The sequence below is a fragment of the Homalodisca vitripennis genome, chromosome 4 (assembly GCF_021130785.1).
Source record: "Homalodisca vitripennis isolate AUS2020 chromosome 4, UT_GWSS_2.1, whole genome shotgun sequence".
Lineage (NCBI taxonomy): Eukaryota > Metazoa > Arthropoda > Insecta > Hemiptera > Cicadellidae > Homalodisca > Homalodisca vitripennis.
In genome coordinates, this window is record NC_060210.1 from 131,915,188 (window position 1) to 131,925,805 (window position 10,618).

Sequence of the window (10,618 nt, forward strand, 5' to 3'; positions counted from 1 at the left end):
AACTGCTGTATGACTCACATGATTTTGGGGCTAGGAGAGTCGCAATACCTATTTTACAATCCATGCAGCGCCCGCCATGACCATCATCTTCACTTTCGCAAAATGAAACTTGAGAGGGGAGGATAATCTTCTCTTACTTTGAACAAAAAATTATTAATTACCTCTCCGAGAACCTCACCCATAGTATTAAGTACGAACTAAAACATGTGGAACAAGTTATTTCATTTACTTGCATATGTGTTTGCACAATTTATTTTTAATATATATTTGAATTATTTATTGACATAGACTTTTTTAAACCAGTTTATACTAAAATCCACTCGTAATAAAAGACATTTATTATTTATTAGGACATGACACTGATAGGTGACTAGTGTGATGTTAAACGTCCAAACTCTTGTTGCTAGCACTCGGGCGTCACGTCAACAGTGTTTCAGATTGGTCATAGTCGGAAAAACAACATTACACGTCTTGTATTGCTTAGGGCGTCACTATTCCGTTTGCTAATGTTTATGATATTGAGGTGTAGTTGATAACGCACTTACTACATGTGCGTGTTTAACATGTCCGGCATTGCTTAGGACGTCAGTATTCTGTTTGCTAACGTTTGTGATATTGAGGTGTGGTTGGTAACGCACTTATTACATGTGCGTGTTTTACATGTCCGGCATTGCTTAGGACGTCAGTATTCTGTTTGCTAACGTTTGTGATATTGAGGTGTGGTTGGTAACGCACTTACTTACATGTGCGTGTTTTAACATGTCAGGCATTGCATAGGACGTCGAGTATATCGGTTTGCTAACGTTTTTGTGATATTGAGGTGTGGTTGGTAACAGCCACGGTTACAACATGATGCGTAGTTTTACATGTCCGGCAAGTGCTTAGTACGTGCAGATATTCTGTTTGCAAATAACGTTTTGTGGAATAGTGAGGTGTTAGGTTGGTAACGCACTTACTACATGTGCGTGTTATTAACCATACCGGCATTGCTTAGGAACGTCACACACATTTCTGGTTTGCTAACGTTTGTGATATTGAGGTATGGTTGAGGTACACTCCTTACTACATGAGGCGTATTTTACATGTCTGCATTGCTTAGGACACATTATTCTGTGGCTAACGATTTGTGATATTGAGGTGATTGGTTGAGTAAACGCATCTTACTACATTGTGCGTAATTTACATGTCCGGCATTGCTTATACGTCAGTATTATGTATCTACACGTTTGTGATATTGAGGTGTAGGTTGGTAACGCACTATACTACATGAGCGTGTTTTACATGACCGGCATTGCTATAGGACGTCAGTATTCTGTTTCCTAACGTATTGTGATATTGAGGTGTTGTTGGTAACGGGGGCACGGGGGTTACGACAAGGGCGTGTTTTACATGTCCGGCATTGCTTAGGACGGGTCAGTTAATTTCTGTTTGCATAACGTTTTGTGGATATTGAAGGTGTGGTTGGGTAACGCGAGTTTACGAACATGTGCGGGGATTTTTGTACTTGTCAGGCATGTGCTTAGGACGTCAGTATTCTGTTTTGCATAACGTTTGTGAAATTGAGCGAGTGGTTGGTAACGCCCGTTACTACATGTGCGTACACACACACACAGTCCCGGCCATTGCTTAGGCCGTCAGTATGCTGTTTGCTAACGTTATGTGAAATTGGAGGAGTGTATGGTATCGCACCGTATACTACATGTGCCGTGGTTTACACATCTCCGCATTGCTTAGGACGTCAGTATACTGTTTTGCTAGCGTGAAATTGTGATGTGTGGAGTGGTTGGTACGCCTTACTAGCATGTGCGTGTTTTTTACATAACCGCCATTGGCTTAGGACTGTCACATATTCTGTTTGCTAACGTTTGTTGATATTTGAGGAGTGGTTGGTAACGCCCAACAACATGTGCGTGTTTTTAACATATCCGGCCATTGCTTAAGGACTGGTCAGTATTCCTGTTTGCTAGACTTTTGTGATATGAGGTGTTGTTGGTAACGCACTTACTACATTGCGTGTTTTTACAATTTTCCGGGCAATTGCTTAGGACGTCAATATTCTGTTTGCTAACGTTTTGTGATATTCGAGGTGTGGGTTGGTAACCGCACTTACTACACATGTGGCGATGTTTTACATATCCGGGCCATTGCTTAGGGACGTCCAGTAATTCTGTTTCCTAACGTTTGTCGATATTGAGGTGTGGTTGGTAACGAACTTACCACACTGTGGCGTGATTTTACATGTCCCGCATTGCTTAACGACGTCAGTTTATTCAGTTTGGCTAACGTTGTGATATTGAAGGTGTGGTTTGGTAACGCCCCCTATACTACCACCTTAGTGCGAGTTTTAAAGCTCCGGGGGCATTGGCTTTAGGAACGGTCAGTACACACATGTTTTGCTAACGTTTTGTGACTATTGAAGGTGTTTGGTAACGCACTTGGTACTACATGTGCGTGTTTTACATCTCCGGCATTGCTTAGGTCGTCATGTGCGGTGTTTTGCTACATCTCCCCCGGCATATTGAGTGAGTCGGTTTGGGCTTAACGCACATAATTGCGGTTGTAGTTGGTAAACATGTGCACTTATTACCATGTGCGTGTTTAACATGTCCGGCATTGCTTAGGACGTTCACTAATTCGTTACCAATGTATCTGTTTGCTAACGTTTGTGATAAAACACCATTGCACATTTGTATTTGGTAAACGCATCTTATTACATATGCGTGTTTTTGTCCGGCATTCCTTCAGTGCGATAAAAACTACTCTGCTCGTAGTCTGGACGGGTAACAAATGCAACTTAGAACACATTCCTCCATGCTCATGTTGTTTACATAATAATCCCTAAGTTAAATTTTTATTTTCGCAATAATGTATATTTATAACATCTTTTTATTCCTACCAGTGCGATATACCTATCCTGTCGTAGTCTGACGGTAAAAAGCAAGGGATTTTTTTTTTTTGTCGTCCAATGTTTTTTTACAACATGATTCCTAAGTTATTTATTCATTATTCGCATTAATGTATATATATAAATATATTTGCGTTGCTATCTACTATGTAGAACGGACATAGACCAATCTTAATTCAATTTTTCCATTATTAACCCTCTTTGCTTCATGTAGAGACAGAGGTATAAATACAATCAAATACAATCAAAAAGAGCTTAATATTACAAAATAAAAATAAACCGCGACTTGATTTTTTTATAAATATAGAAATTACAAAACTACACTAAGGGTGCATTGGATGATTTCAAATTTTGTGTTTCTAATAACTAATAGCATAACTTATTTTAGTTTCGCAAAACTCATAAACGTATAATATAATAGTCCGACTATATGTATACAAGAACTTTTTATTGGGGGGGCGAGAAGAAGTTGGAGAAGTGGGTTAAATGGATATGGGGAGTGGGCCGAGTGGTCAAGGGTCTCTCATCATTGTTATTCACAAAATTATAAATTCATTCGTGATCCAAGTAAGTGTTCTTGTTAAAGTATATTTAAAAATGGCTCATTTTACACTGTAGACAATCTAGTCCAAGGTATCACATTGTTTTTAATTTATCATGACACAGTATAATATGGTGGGATAAGAGATTATAATCAAAGAATAAAAAGACTAATCACACACGTAATAAAACCTGCAGTTAGCAGTTCTACTTACTTCCAACACACACATAGCATCCTTCTAATTAAATCGCTTTATTACTAATTAAGAACACCTTGTGTGAAAATCTTGGTGTTCGTTCAGTTAACAATTTGTTTTCCAGGATGTACAAACGAGATTCGCAGGTTTTTTATTTTGCTATTGTAACAAGGTTATTTTATTTATTAATGTAATGCCGCGGTAAGATAAAATAATTTGATAGATGTGTGTTCTGTAAACTCTTATGTTTTTTTGGTGATTAGGCACGAATGGAACACATTGCAAATAAACAATGTAACATATTTCGCCAATTTTAAAACAAACCAACGTAAATATCTCTTCAGGTATCAAGTCAACGAAATGTTTTTAGTCACACACACTGGTCTGCAATTTTTAAAGCAACGTTGAAACGCATAAGGTTTTCATACACACACTTCTTAACCGTGTCCCAACCAAACAAGCAGCTAAAAGGTCAAAGTATCGAGCAGGCGTAGTATATGTTTATGTAAATACTAACTCGAGGCTAGAAAACGAATCGATTGGTTCGTTTTGGTAAACTATCTGTCACCAAGAATTTAGCGACACATGGTCGATTTAAAACACTGCTGAGTGATTAGTGAAGCCTATCACACGAGTGCACTAAGAAAATTTGCTTTGGTCGTTGCGGGGGGGCTGTCCTGGGTCTACCGGTCAGACTGTCCCGCACGAAATCCTCGAAAAATTAATAGACCCGAAAACTTGAAATTGACCTATCAGCTTCAGTTCTATATGAGGAACCCTGAATCTGGACTGAGGCGTTTAGCCAATATTTTTAATAATTGGTCTTTTATGTGTACTCATGATAGCAATGAGGAAGGCAAGGTGGCTTGGTGTTTAGAAGTTTTGAATATTTGAAAGAAATATTTTATCTATTGACTTTATATGTTCCATAAAACTTCATTTCTACATAGAAAAGAATGGGTTCTATGATGGCGCATATCCAACCAAAGTATTTGGGCTGAGCATTGATGAAGTCTATCTCTCAGTAGGAAGACACAATTTTTCTGCTGTTTGCTGGGGGTATACAAAGTTCTTTTCTGTATAATTATCTGTTGTTCTATTTATTAATAATGAAATGAGCTATAAATTTGAAATTTTACATTAAACGCCAGCGAATCGTCTTACATGTTACGCGTTTTGGCATATCTACCTTGAATAATGTTCATATCAAGGCAGTGATACCAAATTTAAAATGTTTAAGTAAATAATATAATAATCTTTCAACAGCTTTGTAATAAGTAGTGTCTCGACTCTACAAGGCCAGAGTTTTATTAATGGTTAAAAAATAAGATTTATTTACAAATATTTCTAAAATATACCATTTTCCTGCTTATCCTCCTAATTCTGTACGGCTTATTTTTCAACAGTAAGCAGGGCCGGATTTACCAGTTTGCCGCCTATAGGCTTAAGATAATTTGCCGCCCCAAAAAGGGGAGCACACCCCCCCCCCCCCCGCCAAAAAGTGGGTCCGGCGTCCGGCCCCCCCCCTGGGAAAATTTGCATTTTTCAGGAACAAAAATAGTAATTTGGATGGCGTTTTTAAAGCATTTCGTAACAGTTTTTAATGTATTATAAATTTTTTTAATGTTTAGTCAAATATAACGCGGAAATATCGCGACGCGGTGGTTAGGTTAGGTTATTTCACGTTATTTACCGACCGAGAAACACAAAATAACGTGAAATAACCTAACCTAACGCCGCGGCACGATGTTTTAGCTTGATCAACAATCGATATGTTCGTATTCGATTGTGCCGGTGGAACTATATGGAACTGCAGCCCAAATAACACACATTTTAGAAAATGTGTATTTTTTTGCAGACTTACACTTACTTGGAATGTTGTTAAATATTTTCAAATCTTGGAAAATTGTTTAATTTAAATCAATCAAATGGTTTTTGGCAAGGTGAAATTAAAGTTGACAAAATTATTTGAATAACTGGTTTTATTATAAGCATGAGTTGAAATATTTAAAAATAACGTTTTGTACATTCTAATACAAGTTCATTGTGTGATTAACAGAACTAATTTATTGTATATACAGTAGGCTATTTACATTTTACAGAGCTTTTCTTACGAGCCTTTTTAATTGAGAACTCTTTAATTAAATCTTCATAAGAGAGCTTCTTTGTTAAATTTGCTTCTATACATAGGAGGGAAAGTGAATTGAGCCTGTTTTCAGAAATGCTTGTTCGTAAGTAGTTTTTAACTCTTCGAAGGCAGGAAAAGCTACGTTCTCCCGCGCAATTAGTTGCAGGTATGCGCAAACTAATTCGTACTGCTATGTCCAAGTTAGGGTAAACATCATGCAACGAGTTCTTTCTCAAAAAGGTAGAAATTCCTTCCAACGTTTTATCTGAGAGATTGTCCATTCCCACCGCACAGTGTTTTTGGAAGTGAATGCACTCTTCAATAAAATCGGAATCTAAGTCATTTTGATAAATTTGATGAAGTTTCGTTGCCTTGTTTCTTAGTTCCTCTTCTGTGATGTTGATGTCTGTTTTTGCTGTCACACAATTGAGTCAGGAAGTAGAATTTATCTACAAAGTCACTATATAGGCCACTTTTCTTCTCTTAAATTCACAAATAAAGGAGTCTAGAATTGGAAGAAATGTGTTAATTCTCAAGTCATCTCTGCCAGTCAGGTTGAACTTCTTCACTCCGGGTTTCGTCTGGCCAGACTTTTCGCTTGGTTTTGTCTGCTTGTGTCTTTTTCGTATGAATCGTATGTTTCAGTTTTTGGTTATCTCATACCCAATTCCTCGAAATAAGAAAAGTTGTTTCTTTCTGACACAAAATATTCCTCTAGAGAACCATACAAATCCCTGACTAACAAAACGTCAACGGTTCCACTTTGTATAGTTTTACTGACTTTGTGAATTCTATGGAGGGCAGTGCTCCAGAAGCATACCATAAATGCAGTCTCAAAACGTTCTAGATTCCGAGCGATTCCTTGAGCCTCACATCTGGTTGTAGCCTTTTCTGTTGGGTCTTTTGAAATTGTTTGTCAAAGCCTTGTACACTTCGTCCCAAGACTCTCGCAAGCTCTGACATGCATCATCCCTAGCCGACCATCGTGTAGGACACACCCTTTTTATAGTCTTATTATTCTGATAAGAATCTTCCCATTACACCTATCAGGCACTCCCATCGTTTTGTAGAAGATGTAAAAAACACATAAAGTTCTTGAAGCAACATGAAGAATCTGCACGCTTCTTCACAAGATTCAGCAGCAGATGATCCGACCAGATTTAAAGAATGAGCCGCACACGGGATGAATAGAGCTAAAGGACTTTTGCTCTTTATCTTTGCCTGAAGACCATTGTAAGTCCCCGACATATTTGAGGCATTATCGTACGATTGGCCTCGGCAGTCATCAATGTTTATTTCCAGATTTCCTAGTTCTCTCATCACACTTTTAAACATACCCTCTGCGGTATGTCCAACTGACGGGATGAAGGTAAGAAATCGTTCACAGGGTACACCGTCATTTAAAACATACCTGACTGCAAGAACCAACTGGTCTACATGAGACATGTCTGGGGTTGAATCAACTATGAGAGAAAAATATTTTGACTGTTTCAATTCTTCACAAATTTCTTGTCTTACATTTTTGAGCCATTAATTCAATGACTTCTTCACACGTTTGGGAAGAGAGATAGTTTGTATGACCACTTCCACAATTACCATATTTTTCAATGTGAGTAGCTAAAAAAGGGTCGAATTCGGAGATAAGCTCTAAAGCCATAAGAAAATTTCCATTTCTGTTTTGATCCAAAGATTTCATCATCGCCTCTTAATGCAAGGCCTCTTGATGTCCAAGGCCTTAAACGGCCGCTATAACCCTGGCCAAAACCTTTTTCCAATAATTGGTTTCTTTGTCTAGCTGCTCAGTTAACATACTGCCAACACGTTTCAGAGCAATTTCTCGTGATTTTAGAGTAATGATTGCCGACTTGTGAATTGGTGAGTTTTTCGTGATGACTGGCCCGACTTTCACCATTTTTCCAGTCGTTGAATCCGTCTTTACAATCAAACTGGGATTTCTCTTTGAAATTGAATGCCAAACAAGGGCCACAATAAACAGAACCCTTGCTTTTTGAGAATACCATCCACTTTCTGTCCTGAACCTCTCCATTTTTCAATGTTCGTTGAAACAGAGATTTGGATAAATATCGTTTTGATCCTTGTATTCTCTGACGCTGTTTGAGAAATCCAGGTCGATATTTTGTTTGAACCCATTTTTTTGCGATTGAATCTCGAGTTGCATCATTCAAAACCCAAAAGCTGGATCTTCGCTGGAACAGCAGGGTTGACAGCAGCTCCAACGAAAAGGCTTTCAGTGGCGATCTCGTGAGGTATGATGATGTCTTCGTTTAAACTTGCTAGATTAGCTGGTGGATTGAGCAGCTTGGCCCAGCTGAAACATTGTCGTCCAGCTGGCCGGCCGTCTCGTCAACGGAATCGTCAAGTGCAGGTCCTTCAAGTACTGGTGCAATCTCTTGTTCTCCTGGCGTCTTAAAGAAAAATCTAGCCTTTTTGGTTTGTTTCAATACACGTTCTTGTTCTTCGAGTTTCTTCTTCGCCCGTTTCTGTACTCCGCACCGCTAAGCCTCTTCCGTCCATCACTCATTGTAGTTGTAGAGAAGCTAGTAGTAGCCTAAAATATAAAACTCTACGTTAGAACCGAATAGTCAGTTATTTGGGAGCGTAATCTGCGTAACTGCCATCCTAGGGGTCCTGGAGAAAACGAGATTTGAAAGCTCTTTTTTATATGGGAAGAAGGAAGAAGGTCTGGAGGGCACACATATACCAGCCAAAAGGGGATCTGGAAAAATGTTGGACTTTTTTCTGTGAGAACGCAAGCAAATACATTGTATTACTTACATGAATTTGTATGAGATTTTTTCAATTTCTTTGAGTTTCACTCGCCAAAAAATTTTTATTTGTCTTAATAATGAGTTTTAGAGTACTTCTGTTCTTACTTATCTAAAACATATGTTAAAATATGCCAAAATATCTGTAGTTTAAACAATTTTCCCTTAAAACTACCAAGTAACACTCATGATTTAGGGTACCTACCTAACATTCCATGATGTAGAGAGTAACACTCATGAGGTTTATAAGGAGTAATAAGTACAAGAGCAGCGGTAATTAAGCAAGTAAAGTAATTATCCTAAATTTTAATTGGTTCATTGATAACACATACGACAATTGAGTATATTTTATTAAGGGGGTGCTCTAACACGCCGCTGACCATGAAAACAGGGCGTGGAATTCAAATGATCACTGCTCACAGAATTAAGTTATCCTAAATTTTAGAGTATTGGTGTATTCCTCAAATGGTGATCTAGGATTTCCGTTTTTTTAAATGTTGAAAATATTAAATAATATAGTGTAGGGGACTTGGCAAAAAGTCCAAAAATTAGTGATTTTTAACCGCCCGTTGAAGGCTAAACAGATTTTTTGAGAGGAAATTAAAAAATCGAGAACCCTAGATTGATTAGTTGTCAATAGATTTTCCGTAAAAAAAATATTACTTTTTATGAGCACATTTTGTGAGCACTGTTGGAATATGATCATTTGAATTCGACAAGCCTGCAAGCGTAAAATTAACATTGCGCTTATGGGAGCCGACCGGCCAAAGGTTTGCTAAAACCGCAATGGTGAATCGCCCCCCCTTAAAATTAAAGTTATTAAAAATTGTATATATTGGGACCTCGAAAGGACAGTTGATTTGACAACGACCCACATGTTATTGCAATGGTTACTTGTTAGCTAAAATTTTCCATTCACTCCACTCTTACATCTAAGTCTCATTCAGATTCAATCATACTTACAATTGATTGTTGACTTTAACATTGAACTAGCTGAATACAACGAGTCAACGACTTATATAACACCGTAACCGTGCCGCCGTGTGCACAACACTAACATCAACCACCAACTGACAGCGCAGTGTAGTCACTGTAGACTGTAGTGTAGTGTAATCTGTGGATGTGTGAGTCGTGAGTCAGAGGGTGCGTCTGTCGGTCCGTGACAGCGTCAGGTGACTATCAGCTGAGCGCCAGTGTTGGAGAGGTGGGGAGGGGCAGGGGAACGGAGAGCTGTCGCGCCAGCCACCCAGGGCTGCCGGCTGCCAGGGGGTGTTTGCCAATGTAAATCGGCAGATCGCCGCTCGTTGCGCGAAGGAACAAGGCGTTCGTACATATTTTTGTAGTAATACATACAACGAAATAGAAATTAAAGTGTATGTGTTTCCTAAAAGCTCTATTTATATAACACATACTTAAACTCGTATAAGGAAAATAATATTGTATTTCACAAATATTTCATTTTAATATTTTAATTTTTTTTCAAATCTGCCGCCCCTTAATTTTGCCGCTCTAGGCTGCAGCCTACTTAGCCTATTTAGAAATACAGCCCTGACAGTAATTAGTAAGTAACCTAGAGAGGGGTTTATGATATACGATATATACGCTCGTACGTCCATATATTTAACCTGAATAATCGATTTATAAGCCGTAGTAATTTTCTCCCTATTGTCTCTTTTAGAATTTGGCCATGAAGTAGAACGCTTTCATACAAACGGAATCATACAAATATAAAAAGAAATCTACCACAATTAAAATTAGAAATTCTGAAATGTATGGCAGTTGAATTTATTATAATCTCCTCATTAACGATATATTACAAAAAATTTGATGTATTGTCGCTGCACTATTACCAAAACTATTAAACAAAGAAGATGTTTTATTAGACAGTACAAACCCCTGTACTCTCCATGGATTCTGTACGGTCTTAACGAAGCGTCACTCAAGTGTATCTCGGAGATTTAGTCACTAATGAATGTGACCTAAATGAAGCTCGCAGATGTTCCAGAGCTCTGCTTGGAACATGCATTGTTTACATAATTAGAATCCTTCCAGGCTTATTTTT